Source organism: Caretta caretta, chromosome 7, assembly GCF_965140235.1.
Source record: "Caretta caretta isolate rCarCar2 chromosome 7, rCarCar1.hap1, whole genome shotgun sequence".
NCBI lineage: Eukaryota > Metazoa > Chordata > Testudines > Cheloniidae > Caretta > Caretta caretta.
This window is the reverse complement of record NC_134212.1, coordinates 58,863,562-58,878,846: the sequence shown is the minus strand read 5'-3', so window position 1 is coordinate 58,878,846 and position 15,285 is coordinate 58,863,562. Positions and strand designations below refer to the sequence as shown.

At 41.7% G+C, this 15,285-nt stretch overlaps 1 protein-coding gene across 7 annotated transcripts in view; it reads right to left on the bottom strand.

Moving 5' to 3' along the window:
* The window catches only part of MAPK8 (mitogen-activated protein kinase 8), a 127,252-nt gene that overhangs the window by 80,882 nt on the left and 31,085 nt on the right, over positions 1 to 15,285 (bottom strand). The gene's annotated exons all lie outside the window — the stretch shown is intronic.

The following is a 15,285-nucleotide window of genomic DNA, read 5'->3' as shown; positions in this document are numbered from 1 at the left end:
AGCTGGTGAAAGCCATCCCACCATCCCTGGGAAAAATCACTGTCAACTCCGCCATCCCGGGAATGGATAGCTAACGGCAACCCGACACTGTCGTGACCAATGCAGAAAAAAACCACCACCTCATGGTGGACATCACAGTGCCATTTGAAAACAGGTCCCTGGCCTTCCATGAGCCCCGAGCTCGGAAGGTGTTGAAATACACCCCGCTGGCCGACACCCTCAGAGCCCAGGGCTACGAGGTCCAGATCCACGCCCTGGTTGTGGAAGCCCTGGGTGCGTGGGACCCCCCACAACAAGCTGGTGCTGAGAGCATGTGGAGTCAGTCGGCACTATGCCCGCCCGGCTCATGAGACAGCTCATGGTGTCCGACACCATCAGGTGGTCCAGAGACATCTGCACAGAGCACATCATGGGACACCATCAGTACTAGGACAAGTAAACAAGCCCGCTAGTCAGGGAAATAACCCACTTCCTCCCCTGACAAACCAAGGGACACACCCCACCCATGTACCTATTTGCTATAACAATACTGACTTAGACTCTAAATACATTCTATGGGTGGCTTACCCGAGATCACTTATTCACTGACACGTTAAAAACTCCCGCACCCCAATCTGGGTCTATGCTGGTTATGGGCTATGTATGTATCTTGTGAACCTTGTAACTGATTGTGTAAATTTTATTTTAAACATTAGCTTTAATAAAAATTTTAAATATATTCAAGCATTGCAATGGGAAGCTCATGTTTAGTGGTTTCTAACATGACCCTTTAAGTCCTTTTCACAGTTACTGCTTTCCAGTATACAGTCCCCTGTTCTGTACATGTAACATACATTCTTTAGTTCTAGATTACAACCTTGCATTTGGCTGTATTAAAGTGCACACTGTCTAAATGAGCCCAGATTGGTCTGCACAACTGGTGAAGTGGTAAATACGACAGATCAATTTGTGAGTCCTCTGCAAACTTTACCAGTGATAAATTTATAAATTTCTTCCAGATATTGATCAAGATATTTAACAGCATTGGTGCAAGAAAAGATGCCTGTAGGACCCCATCAGAAGCTGCCACTGGTTGATTCCCCATTTAGAGTTACTTTGAGGTCTACCAGTTAACCAGTTTTTAATCTATTCAGTACATACTACATTAATTTTGAATAGTGCTAGTGTCTTTTTTTTTTTTAAATCAGAACTTCACTTGTTTAGATTTAAAATAAAGAGGTGTCTATACAAGTCTTTAGGCACCTTAACATCACTGACCCAATACAATCCCAGCAGAATGAGTTATTTCAACAGGAACTCAACACCTACAGAAACTCCTTTCCACCGCTTCATTGTTACGGGAAACATGCCTTCACCCTCTCCAAAACCCTAACCAAGTTTTGAAGCATGCCCAAAAGTCACCAAATCTAGGCTTTTTCAGACCAGGGGAGAGAGCAAGTGTGCCAGAGAGTCTCAAGGAATGTCCTGCAAGCCTCCACATTTATTTTACAATGAGGGGGATTCAGGTCAGCCACCCGGATGACCATAGCTGTGGCAGTATGGCACAGGGAAAGAGGTAATTCCTCGTGCAGGCCAGCCCCAGGTCATTTAGGACTCTGTGACATAATAAACACTTTAAATTCTACCCAGAGACTGACGGTGCAGATCCCAGCACACTGGGTCACATGCGCCCAGAAAGATGCCCTGCTCAATAAGTGGGCTGGCTGCATTCTGTACCATTTGCAGGCTCCGAATGATTTTTAGGTGCATCCCATCTAGAACATATTGCAATAGTCTAATATTGAGGTAACAAAGACATGGATAAGAGTGGCAAGGTCCGCACCCAAAAGGAAAGGTTACGATCTCCCAGCCAGATGCAAATAGTAAAAAAAATGATGATTGGGCCACTGCTGTACTATGACTGGTTTGGGGTTTAGAAACACCTCTACATTGTGAACCCTGTTAACTAATGTCTGATATTAGTCATCCCTTCAGCTGCTTCCCAACACACCATCATTGTCTCGGTCTTGTTCGGGGTTGAGCTTCTTGTTTGATACTAAGTCAAACATCTTACAGAAGTTTAAGTATTATGTCAACCAAATCTGTAATCTCATGAAAAAGTATCAAATCTGACAAGACCTAGCTGCCATAAAACCATTTTGACAGGCAACAGTTACACTGCCGTCCTTTACTGACTGTACCACGTCAGGCTTTTCATCATTTACGTCAGTCTATCTGGCCTACACAGTTACCAGAGTCTTAATATATTTAAAGAACAAATGTGAATATAATAATTTTTTTCAACTCCTCTGAAAATTTCTCAGCGTTCCAAGAGTTGTTAAAAACCAACATCACTGGCTCTGAGAGCTCCTCTGCCAATTATTTTAAGACTCTTGGTAGTAAGTCATCACCTCCTGCAGATTTGAGAGTGTGTTACTCTAAGTAATTGCCATTTAACAGCATCCCTACTTCCTGTCAAAATGGAAAGCATTTAGTTATCACTGTAAAATATGAATACATCATCCTGCTTCTTTCCAAATACTGAACAGGAATATTCACTGAACACTTCTCAATTGTTACTGACAATTTTACAGTCCTCATCTAATAACTGAACTATACTATGGCGCTCAGGGACATAGGGAGGAGTAGGAGAAGAGACAGAGTGGTAAGCTAGAGTAAGTTTACAAAGGGCCTCTGCAGTGAAAACAAGGAATCTGATGTTGTAGGGAACATGCACAAGGCATGGGAAGGCAGCAAGAGGGTCAGCACTGCAGGACAAAACAACTAAAAGAACATCTGCTGGCTAGGGGAAGAGCTGGAGAAGAAGTCATCAAGGCATGATTTTAGCAGCAGACTTACAAAAGTCTGGATGTAAGGAGAGAAGAGGGGAGCATAAAGATGGCAACAGATTTAAAACCAGAGAAGACGGGAAAGCTGTCAACGAGGACAGGGACTGAGGGACACAGAAGCACTCAGTATTCGACTAAGTTGATGGTTGCCATTACAGAGGAAGGGTGATCCCGTGGTTAATGCAATAAATAAGGACTTGGGAGACCTGGATTCTATCCCCTGCTCACACAGGAAATCTGAAGCAGATGTTACCCTGGGCAAGTCATTTAGCTTCTCTGTACAATAGGGATCGTTACACTCCTCATCCCCTACCTCACAGGGGTACTGAGAGAACAAACATTAAAAGATTGTGAGGCACTATGATGATAGGGGAGAGTGCATATAAGTATTTAAGATAGATAGTGGCAAATGCAGAAAGACAGTTGGAGACATGAAATTGGTGAGAGCAACAGATCTGGGAGTAAGCCACACGAGTGGTAGTTGGAACTGCAGAAGCAACTGAGGTAGCCTACAAGGAAGAAGAGGAGGAGACCAAAGGCAGGACCCTGAGGGTCATCAACAGATGTAATGATACGTGTGGTGGGCCTGGAAGATGAGAAGCCTTTACAAAAGATGCGTATGGAACAATCAAGCAAGTTAGGAGGAGAACTAGCAGATATCTACCACCCTCACCCATTGAAAGGATAGTGGCCACCACCTATCCTCACCCCTTTCTACAGGCCCAAATTGAAAAAAGTATAAATGAATAAAGAAAAGGAGTACTAGTAGCACCTTAGAGACTAACCAATTTATTTGAGCATTGGTTAGTCTCTGAGGTGCCACTAGTACTCCTTTTCTTTTTGCGAATACAGACTAACACGGCTGCTACTCTGAAACCTTTATAAATGAATAAGTGTGCCATGTACTGTGCTCTTTAAAGAAATAAAAGAACAAATTCAGGCTCTGGCAGAATTCAGGAAAGACTGAACTTCTGAGCCAAGACTGGTCTAACGAGGATACCTTGCAGCTGCCCAAGGGGATCAAATACTGAAGGTGGGCGCAAGAACATTGTTATTAGTTAAGTGTCCATGTATCTGTGATGTTGTACTCCATAATACTTTATAGGATATGACATAATTGGAATATGTTTTATGCTACATGTGCATGTAACATATCTCTGTAAAGGTTATGGTCTACTGAATCTATTCATCCTATTTGTATACATATAATCATTTTTGTATTCGAAGTTATGAATATTGGCTGTATACTTGTCTGATTCTAAGTAGGTTTTAGTGAAGCAGTTGGTCAGCTTCCTGAGAAAAGACTATTCTCCGTAAGTGCCCAATCAAGAAGCCCTTAAGCCAACAATGAACTGGGAGACGCCAATCCACATCTGAGCTTTCCCAGAAATGTGGCTTGGCTGGTAAGGAACTCAGTCATGCATGGACATGTAACTTGCCCAGGTGACTCCAAAACTCCATTTTGTGGCTGGACTTTGCATAGGTGAGAGGAGGGGGTCTCCACCCACAAGAGAAAGTCTATTTAAACCCCTGGGAGACTCCCTCCATTTGGTCTTCAGCTGGATAAGAAAGAAAGAGCCTCCCCACCCCCAAGGATACCTGAAAGAAACTGGAACAAAGGACAGTAACTACAGGAGGTGTGAGTGACTGCTGGGACCCAGAAGTCACCTACTACAGGACAGGCCTAACAAAGAAAATAACAGAACGCCACTAGCCGTCATCTTCAGCCCCCAACTAAAACCCCTCCAACGCATTATTAAGGATCTACAATCTATCCTGAAGGATGACCCAACACTCTCACAAATCTTGGGAGACAGGCCAGTCCTTGCCTACAGACAGCCCCCCAACCTGAAGCAAATAGTCACCAGCAACCACATACCACACAACAGAACCACTAACCCAGGAACCTATCCTTGCAACAAAGCCCGTTGCCAACTGTGTCCACATATCTATTCGGGGACACCATCATAGGGCCTAATCACATCAGCCACACTATCAGAGGCTCGTTCACCTGCACAACCACCAATGTGATATATGCCATCATGTGCCAGCAATGCCCCTCTGCCATGTACATTGGTCAAACTGGACAGTCTCTACATAAAAGAATAAATGGACACAAATCAGATGTCAAGAATTATAACATTCATAAACCAGCCGGAGAACACTTCAATCTCTCTGGTCACGCGATTACAGACATGAGAGTTGCGATATTACAACAAAAAAACTTCAAATCCAGACTCCAGCGAGAGACTGCTGAATTGGAATTCATTTGCAAATTGGATACAATTAACTTAGGCTTGAATAGAAACTGGGAGTGGCTAAGTCATTATGCAAGGTAACCTATTTCCCCTTGTTTTTTCCTACCCCCTCTCCCCTCCTCAGACGTTCTGGTTAAACCCTGGATTTGTGCTGGAAATGGCCCACCTTGATTATCATACACATTGTAAGGAGAGTGGTCACTTTAGATAAGCTATTACCAGCAGGAGAGTGGGGTGGGGGGAGGTATTTTTTCATGCTTTGTGTGTATAAAAAGATCTTCTACACTTTCCACAGTATGCATCCGATGAAGTGAGCTGTAGCTCACGAAAGCTTATGCTCAAATAAATTGGTTAGTCTCCAAGGTGCCACAAGTACTCCTTTTCTTTTTGTAAAAGGAAGCTTACTGGGTGAGGATTCTATCTGTATTCAGTTTTATTACTGTTCAAGACTTAGACTTGTGTGTTTTATTTTATTTTACTTGGTAATTCACTTTGTTCTGTCTGTTACTACTTGGAACCACTTAAAACCTACATTCTGTATTTAATAAAATCACTTTTTACTTATTAATTAACCCAGAGTATGTATTAATACCGGGGGGGGGGGGGGGAGAAGGTGGCAAATAGCTGTCCATCTCTGTCAGTGTTACAGAGAGCAAACAATTTATGAGTTTACCCTGTATAAGCTTTATACAGGGTAAAACCGATTTATTTAGGGTTTGGACCCCATTGGGAGTTGGGCTTCTGAGTGTTAAAGGCAGGAACACTTCTTAAGTTGCTTTCAATCAAGCCTGAAGCTTTTGGGGCGCGTGGTTCAGATCCTGGGTCTATGTTGGAACAGACTGGCATGTCTGACTCAGCAAGACAGGGTGCTGGAGTCCTAAGTTGGCACGGAAAGCAGGGGCAGAAGTAGTCTTGGGACATCAGTCGGCAGCTCCCAAGGGAGTTTCTGTGATCCAACCTGTCACAGCGTCACAAGACATGGGCGCTACCCAGAAGAGTTTATATTGCAAGGGCATATCTATATGGCATGTCAGTGAGCAGCAAGCTGGGGTGTAAGTCTACAGCGCTCTAGCATGCCACACGCTAATTGCCCATGTGGACCCTGCTGCTGAATACTGAAAGTCCCCTAGTGTGCTTAGACCTACAGTTGTAGTTTAACGCAAAATGACTTTTCCAGCCAATAATGTGGAGGAAGCATCTGACAACACCGCAGTGCACGAATCGGCTCTTTTGCTCCAACAATACCAGCTTCCCCTTTGGCTTTCTCCCACTCCCATCTTTGAGCCTTCATCATGCTACTATTCCTCTCCATGCCCAAACATAGGAGGGCCAAGATTATAAAAGTGGCTGTCTAAAGTTAGGCAGCCAACTTAATTTGACCAGATTTTCAGAAGTGCTATGAACCCACAGCTCCCACTGATCAGTCACATAGGCACATCGGGAAAGCATTCAGACAGCTAATTACTGTGCCTTCAAGGAGACCAGTTACAAACTGAACACTTTACTATTACAAATACCACCATGCAAATACAACCAACCTTACTAGACTAGACTTCATTATCTTTCCCCACACTCATCTCTAATGTTGCATTTAGATTTCAGAAATTAACAAAAATATTCCCATCAGTGCTAGTGCCACTAGAGTTATACTGGTATCAATACTGAAGGCTTATCTGTGCTAGGGGCTCCCTCCAGCAGCCAGACCCATTCTAACAACCATATCATTAGCTTTACTTTCAGGAAATCTGACAAACTCAGCAGTAAAAATACTTCCAGCCACAAGAAGCCTGTCTTCACCAGGGCTCCCACTGGTTTAGCTGAAATGGCAGGAGTTTTAGTGGGAATTTTTTGGGTAAATTTCCCCACCACAGGAAATGCTTAGAGTTGCATTTCCAATGAAATCGCAGCAGGTTCATATATTCCACAGATGGAATCCAGTTTGAGAAACATGCTGTCACTAAAACATCGCAGCACTTAAGTTCAGTTCCACACTAACATTCAATGAGCTGAAATAGCTGTCACTAAAACATCGCAGCACCATTCAGTGGAAACACTTCTGCAACCTGCACACTTAAGTCTCTTTTACAGTGAATTTTATTTATATTGAACATTAACTTCCTCTCATAATATGTTGTAGTCACTTTCTGCATCCATTCCACACACATAACAAAAAAGAAATGGTATATATCATCGGGCACTACTAGGGTTAGTTGTAAGAAAATAAACTCAGGTAGCCTGAGATGAGATACAAAATAAGCAGTTGGAAAGACAGGCAGGCATCTTGAAGAGGAAGCTATGTTTAGTAGACATTCAGTTATCAGATTTCATGTCCACTAATCAAGTCTCACCCCAGGGATGAGCATGGAGAGGTGTAGTCAGAGAACAAGAACTAGGTAGGTGGCAGAGCTCTTGCTCTTTGGGGCAGGGAGGGACCATCTCTTTATAGTGTGTTTGTACAGCGTCCACCACAGTGGGACTCCTGGTCTATAATTGGAGCCCCTAGGAGCTACCACAATACCACTGAATGACAGCAGCAAGAATATTTGTGCTGGAAAAGTCATTCCCATAGAAGTTAGGAAACTTAGAAGGGCAGAAAACAATCAGCTTTTTAAAACAGAACTTTGGGGAGTGGGGAGAGAGAAGGAAGAGAAGAGATGATCAGAACAGATGAAGAGGCATAATTGAAAAGGTCATTTTAGAAACTGTATGCAGTTTTTAATAAGCTACTGAGATATCAATGCATCATTTTTCTAACTAATTCTGACTGGCGAGCAGCTACTACCGGAAAAAAATCATCGATTATCTGATATTACAATTTAGAAAACAAAAAGCAACTCTGACTTTCCATCAGCCTCTCACATTGCAGAATTTCCCTGCATCATGTTATGAAGCCACACTCTATAGCATTATGGTAACTTTAACACCTAATTAATGGAGATTCCATATTCATACCATTACAATGTTAATGAGTACTAAAAAAAAAAATGCAGCTCCGACAATACTTTTTGCCATCCAGTATATATTGCAGAAGATCTAAAAAGAAGTTATGATAGTGCCCTTCCCTAGTAGTAACTCTTGGAGCCAGTTTTCCAAGGGGACTATTTCTTGCAAACCAAGTAGCTGCAAATAGGAGCCCTGGTTAAATTATGCCAGTTTGAAAAACTGTGAGCTAACACCCTATTTTTTTCAGATAGGGTCAAGGAGAAGTAATTTCCGCTTGTACGTTTCTCAGTTTACAATAATTTAAGTGATTGTAACTGTATAGAAAATTGATCTTTGAAGATATTACTAATTGATCTAAAAAGTAGCACAATACTGATGGGATTATTAATATATGGTAGCAGACCACTGAAAGTCGAGCAAGTGCCATTCAGTGGTGTTTAAAATCTCTAGTATTAATGATTTTGCCATTTTAGCTCTTTGTGAAATGGCAATTCAGTTTATACATAGTTGATTGACATGCATGGTGAGGTTGCCTTGAATGCTTGCCTAATTTTCAGCTGTCACTTTTAAAGGCTTCTGGACATCTGCTAAATTGTGTATTGTAAATGCAGCCATTTCTCAGATGTTTAGTCAAATGAAAGCTTCAAAATGCTCAAAGGGAAAAAGCTGGAAATGAACTACTCTGCTTCTTAAAAACAATCTTGTAATTTGCATAGATATATGAAAGCAATATTGGTTTTATTAACATTTTCACCTTCCATGCTGCCTGTGGAACTGAAGAGTTGAATTCCACAATGATTGAAGTTCTATTAAATCTCACTTAAAACACAGATCAGGGATTTGAGATAAGTAGTAAATCTTAATTGGGAGAACACTGCAGTAAGGTTGCACTATACCTTTATGACTGTACGGGTCTCTGAGGAGTCTGAAGCTCATTTCTAAATGAAAAGGCCTGTTGGTTTGTTGTAGGTTCCCCCCCCCCCTTTCTTTTTTCTTTGCATAGTATTTAAATTAGGTCTTCACAGATCAGATGGTTATGAGTTGAACAACTTCTGGTTCATTGCCTTAGCTTCTGCTAGTGCTGACATACGTTTAATGAGGTCTCTTGATTGTGCATTAATTGACACTGAAAGTGCCTACCACTCAGTCTAATGTACATCTCCATTATATGATTTCTCTATTTACCTTATGTCACTAATAGACAGGCATGAGACAATTTCACAGCCACAGACTGACCTCTGAGCCCATTTCATGCAGACAGACAACGCCACCATCAAATTCAGTTACTGAGCAATCTTCCATCATATGTTGGAGTTGACTCTCCTGTACCTCAAAGAATCGATAGCTACACTACAGAAGATTCTGATGTACGCTATGTATTTGCAAAGTTAAAGCTTTTTAAAGCTAGAACTGCAGCCCATTTGGTAAAATAAGACTTGTTTAGAGTGCTATCAGGACTCGTGACTATAGTAGGAGAAGGCTTGAAGTGCAGCTGAGGTGCTTTTCCGGAAAGAGGGAAAACAACATATTTCTCAACATACTTGCTGGCTGGCAGTCAACGTTAGTCAATCGTTGTGTCAGCCCTTTAAGAACTATGCTGATGTTGTATGCTACGCTGATACTAGATTTTTGTAATGCTGGCCCACAGTAAAAGGAGCAGAGAAGGCAGGGACACACATAGTGAGGACCACATTTGGACTTTACTGCAACTTGTATATGCCCTTGATTAGCTGGAAAAATAAGGCAGGAAGGCTGCGCTCAGAAATGGGAGGAGCAGACAGAAGTAGATGTCCTCAAGCGAAAATGAAGACTACTTAAGATATATTTTACTCCTTTTAAATTTGAGGCCATTATATAGTTTTTCCCTATGCATACACGGTATTCATTTCCTATAGAAAATTCAAAGACAAGTCTTTGACTTAACAGGCTTGCTGAACAACCAGACAGCTTTCTGCACTAAAAAATAATTCTAAAACATTTGACAGGCCTTCCACAGAAAACAGATATACAGCTTTAGTGAAAAACATCTTGAAAACTTGGTGGCAAAATGTAACCTAATATAAGAACACAGTGTGAGCTGTTCCATACCTGCGAATTGCCTCAGTTGTTCAGGAAATGTCATTGCTGAAGAAGCTTTAAAGCTAGATGTAGTTTAACAAAGCTGTCTCAGTATGTTATATACAGATGACTTTCTTGGATGGAAGAGATCATGAAGCCCATTAATATTAACCTACTAATCTCCCTAATGATTGTAACCATTTAAGTGTCAGAGTTATGAACTCATACAGTTAGTAACTCCATTTCTTAATTTGTGGTCTTGTGGCGAGGCATGAAGGAAATAAGCATCTGTTTCCCTCTGAGACAGCTTTGGTCTGATCTGAATGATGGAACACCACGACGTATATGAAGCCTGCAAGACCTTTTGAGAGTCAGCAAAGAGAAATAAATTATCTTTTCTTGTCTAACACATACTTGCCGTGATTTTCAATATCATTACCACCTAAAATGACTCAATACTGTAATATGCTCTACTTAAGGACTACCTTCTGAAGACCGCTTGGAGCCTCCAATTAATATAGCTTTTCACCTCTTAAGTGCTACAGGCTGATGCAAACAGCACCTGTACGGTGTACTGGATTTCAATCTGATTGTGGGCAACAGCTCCTCACCCACCTGTAGACGAGGCAGAGAGCAAAAAGGGTTTAAAATGTGTGATTAGCTTCTACCATTAGATATAAGGTCATATTCACTTTGGCCAAGTACACGGCATGAGTAGGCCTGAAAAAATGAGAAGTTGACATTTGTCTTGTCAACAACAAGATTTTAAAACATCCAATCAATCCTTTTAAAACTAAACTGGGACATTATTACAGAAGTGTTATTTTGCAAGTTAGTATACTCAAAGTGCACAATAAAAATCTTTTATTTACTTCATTTTTGGTGACATAACTAGTTTACCTCTCGCCTCATTTTATACCCTTAAACAGCTAATGTGGATTTTTTTCACTTGTTTAGTTTCCCAACTGTAAGTAGAAAAAAGAAAAAAAAACTCTGCAAAATGTAAAGCTGTGCTAAGAAGCTTGACACTTAAAATTTTCCATCAACCCCCAAAGAGACAAGTTCCAAGGATTCATTAACATCCTGTATTGCAAGAACCACACAAACTCAAAATGCAAGATAAATAAATAGCTATATTATATTTGCAACCATGTCCCTTATAAGCCAGACATCCACAAGGCTATATTGTATTAGGTTTTGCAAGGACATGCTCTGGATGAAGCGATTAAAAAAAAAAAAAAAAAAAAAAAAGGACTTACATTTTCATAGACTGCCTGGTAAACGTGTGTATATGAACCAGAACCCTGACCCTACAGTGCTCCACTAGCACAGCAGGGTTCCACCACTGAAGCTCAGGCCTATGTAGACCCAGTTGCAGGACAGGGCCCTTCAGCATACATTCTTTCAAAATACTAATGAAAAAGTCACCATACATTCATAGCCAATGGGACTACATACATGAATAAGTTTATTCACATGCTCAGGTGTTTGCAAAAAAATCGAAGCCTTAATTTCCCATGCTTTGTTCTTTGGCTATCTTTTTGCCGAATTCAAGAAAGACACTCTGCCATACTAACAAACAATGCTTGGGGAGGGGATTTAAAATTACAACAAAATTTCACACTGATATGAAAAAAAAAAGAAAAAAAAGGGATAGACAAGGTGATTTAAATCATTACAGGCTGATTCAAAAAAACCCCATCACTAGAAAGTGCTATACATAATATGCCAGTTAACTACACGGGACTAGAATGGCAGCAAATTAGACTGATGTGAGGAGAGTCAGATTGGCCAAGCAGTAGTGAAATACATTAAAGCAGTGGTAGTGGACAAAGACTCCAGAAAAAAGGAGTAGAAGAAGTCCAGTGGGACTCTAGAGGGAAGGAAAAGTAGGGGGAGTCCACCAAAGTAAAAAAGAAAGTGGCCAAGACAACAGGACTATAAGGTGGACAGAAAGCTGGCTAGATAGTTGGGCTCAACGGGTATTGATCAATGGCTCCATTTCTAGTTGCAGTCGGTATCAAGCTGAGTGCCCCAAGGGTCAGTCCTGGGGCCGGTTTTGTTCAATATCTTCATTAATGATCTGGAGGATGGCGTGGACTGGACCCTCAGCAAGTTTGCAGATGACACTAAACTGGGAGGAGTGGTAGATGTGCTGGAGGGTAGGGATAGGATACAGAGGGACCTAGACAAATTAGAGAATTGGGCCAAAAAAAAATCTGATGAGGTCCAACAAAGACAAGTGCAGAGTCCTGCACTTAAGATGGAAGAATCCCAGGCACTGCTACAGACTAGGGACCAAATTTCTGCAGAACTGCTGCCTAGCCAAAGACGTAGGGGTTACAGTGGACAAGAAGCTGGATATGAGTCAACACTGTGCCCTTGTTGCCAAGAAGGCCAATGGCATTTTGGGCTGTATAAGTAGGGGTACTGCTCTGTTCCCCTCTATTTGACATTGGCGAGGCCTCATCTGGAGTACTGTGTCCAGTTTTGGGCCCCACACTACAAGAAGGATGTGGAAAAATTGGAAAGCATCCAGCAGAGGGCAACAAAAATGATTAGGGGACTGGAACACATGACTTATGAGGAGAGGCTGAGGGAACTGGGATTGTTTAGTCTACGGAAGAGAAGAATGAGGGGGGATTTGATAGCTGCTTTCAACTACCTGAAAGGGGGTTCCAAAAAGGATGGATCTAGAATGTTCTCAGTGGTAGCAGATGACAGAACGAGGAGTAATGAATGGTCTCAAGTTGCAGTGGGGGAGGTTTAGGTTGGATATTAGGAAAATCTTTTTCACTAGGAGGGTGGTGGTTCACTGGAATGCGTTACCTAGGGAGGTGGTGGAATCTCCTTCCTTTGTGGTTTTTAAGGTCAGGCTTGACAAAGCCCTGGCTGGGATGATGTAGTTGGGGCTTGGTCCTGCTTTGAGCAGGGGGTTGGACTAGAGGACCTCCTGAGGTCTCTTCCAACCCCGATATTCTATGATTCTATGACACTGATATCATGGGTATCAAGGAGAGGAAAGGATCAACAGTATCAAAAGCAGCTGAAAGATCAAGGAGGAGGAGAAGGCTCCACCAGGAAGAGATAATTGGAAACTCAGAGAAATTTCTTTGGAGAGATTATACACGATTCAGAGGCTGTTAGAAGGGAGGAAGTAGAGACTCCATTTGTAAATGGCTCATTTGGGAGTTCAGATGTAGCGATCTGGGCAGTACGCAAGCCTTTTGTGAGACCCCTCAATAGGTAAACAATCTGCACTTCACCCATACCTGGAGGTATTAGGGAACTAAAAGCTCTGCCAGAATTACATTTGGTGTATCCATAGTGAAATGGATCTCTTTATGCCTGGCCAATCTGACCATCAAACCTACTGATTATCAAGGACAAACTTCCAGATTTAGTTTTACAATCAGATGAAGCAGTGAATCATGTCCAGCCCTGGAACTGAAGTAGAAGTAAGAACTACTCAAAATTTGCTGAGGCTAATGCATTGGGTATCTGTTGCTCAAGGCAAAAACTATAGGGGAAAAAGGCTGCTTGTATTAACAGAAGCAACCTATCAGGTCTCTTCGCCAAGTAGCTCAGAGTAGCCCTTTGACAGGAGAGGGGTCAGCCCGATATTTTCAGACATTCTGGAAGTTGAATCAAGTTCTGTTTTTAAATCACTTAAACAGGTAGAGATTCAAAGGTAGGAAAGGAGAGGACTTCCTTCCAGAAACACAAATATACCTGAAAACAAGTTATTTTAATTTTTGGACCTACTTTTAGTTATAGTAGTAAAAAGAACAGGAGTACTTGTGGCACCTTCAAGACTAACAAATTTATTAGAACATAAGCTTTTGTGGACTACAGCCCACTTCATCAGATGCACAGAATGGAACATATAGTAAGAAGGTTTTTTTTAATATATATACATACACAGAGAGAGAGAGAGAGAGAGTTACCAAACAAACTATGAGAGGCTAATTAATTAAGATGAGCTATTATCAGCAGGAAAAAAACTTTTGTAGTGATAATCAAGATGGCCCATTTAGACAGTTGACAGAAGGTGTGAGGATACTTAACTTAGGGAAATAGCTTCGATATGTGTAATGACCCAGCCACTCCCAGTCTCTATTCAAACCCAAGTTAATGGTATCTAGTTTGCATATTAATTCAAGATCAGCAGTTTCTCGTTGGAGTCTGTTTTTGATGCTTTTCTGTTGCAAAATTGCCACCCTTAAATCTTTTACTGAGTGGCCAGAGAGGTTGAAGTGTTCTCCTACTGGTTTCTGAATGTTATGATTTCTGATGTCAGATGTGTGTCCATTTATTCTTTTGCATAGAGACTGTCCGGTTTGGCCCATGTACATGGCAGAGGGGCATTGCTGGCACATGATGGCATATATCACATTGGTAGATGTGCAGGTGAACGAGCCCCTAATGGCATGGCTTATGTGATTAGGTCCTATCATGGTGTCACTTGAATAAATATGTGGACAGAGTTGGCATTGGGCTTTGTTGCAAGGATAGGTTCCTGAGTTAGTGTTTTTGTTGCGTGGTTGCTGGAGAGTATATGTTTCAGGTTGGGAGGCTGCCTGTAAGTGAGGACTGGTCTGTCTCCCAAGATCTGTGAGAGTGAGGGATCATTTTTCAGAATAGGTTGTAAATCTGATGATGCGCTGGAGAGGTTTTAGTTGGGGGTTGAAGGTGACAGCTAGTGGCGTTCTGTTATTTTCTTTGTTGGGCCTGTCCTGTAGTAGGTAACTTCTGGCTCTGTCAATCTATTTCTTCACTTCAGCAGGTGGGTATTGTAGTTTTAAGAATGCTTGATAGAGATCTTGTAGGTGTGTGTCTCTGTCTGAGGGATTGGAGCAAATGCGGTTGTATCTTAGAGCTTGGCTGTAGACAATGGATTGTGTGGTGTGTCCTGGATGGAAGCTGGAGGCATGTAGGTAAGTATAGGTTTCAGAGTAACAGCCGTGTTAGTCTGTATTCGCAAAAAGAAAAGGAGTACTTCTGGCACCTTGGAGACTAACCAATTTATTTGAGCATAAGCTTTCGTGAGCTACAGTTCACTTCATCGGATGCATACTGTGGAAAGTGTAGAAGATCTTTTTATACACACAAAGCATGAAAAAATACCTCCTCCCACCCCACTCTCCTGCTGGTAATAGCTTATCTAAAGTGATCACTCTCCTTACAATGTGTATGAT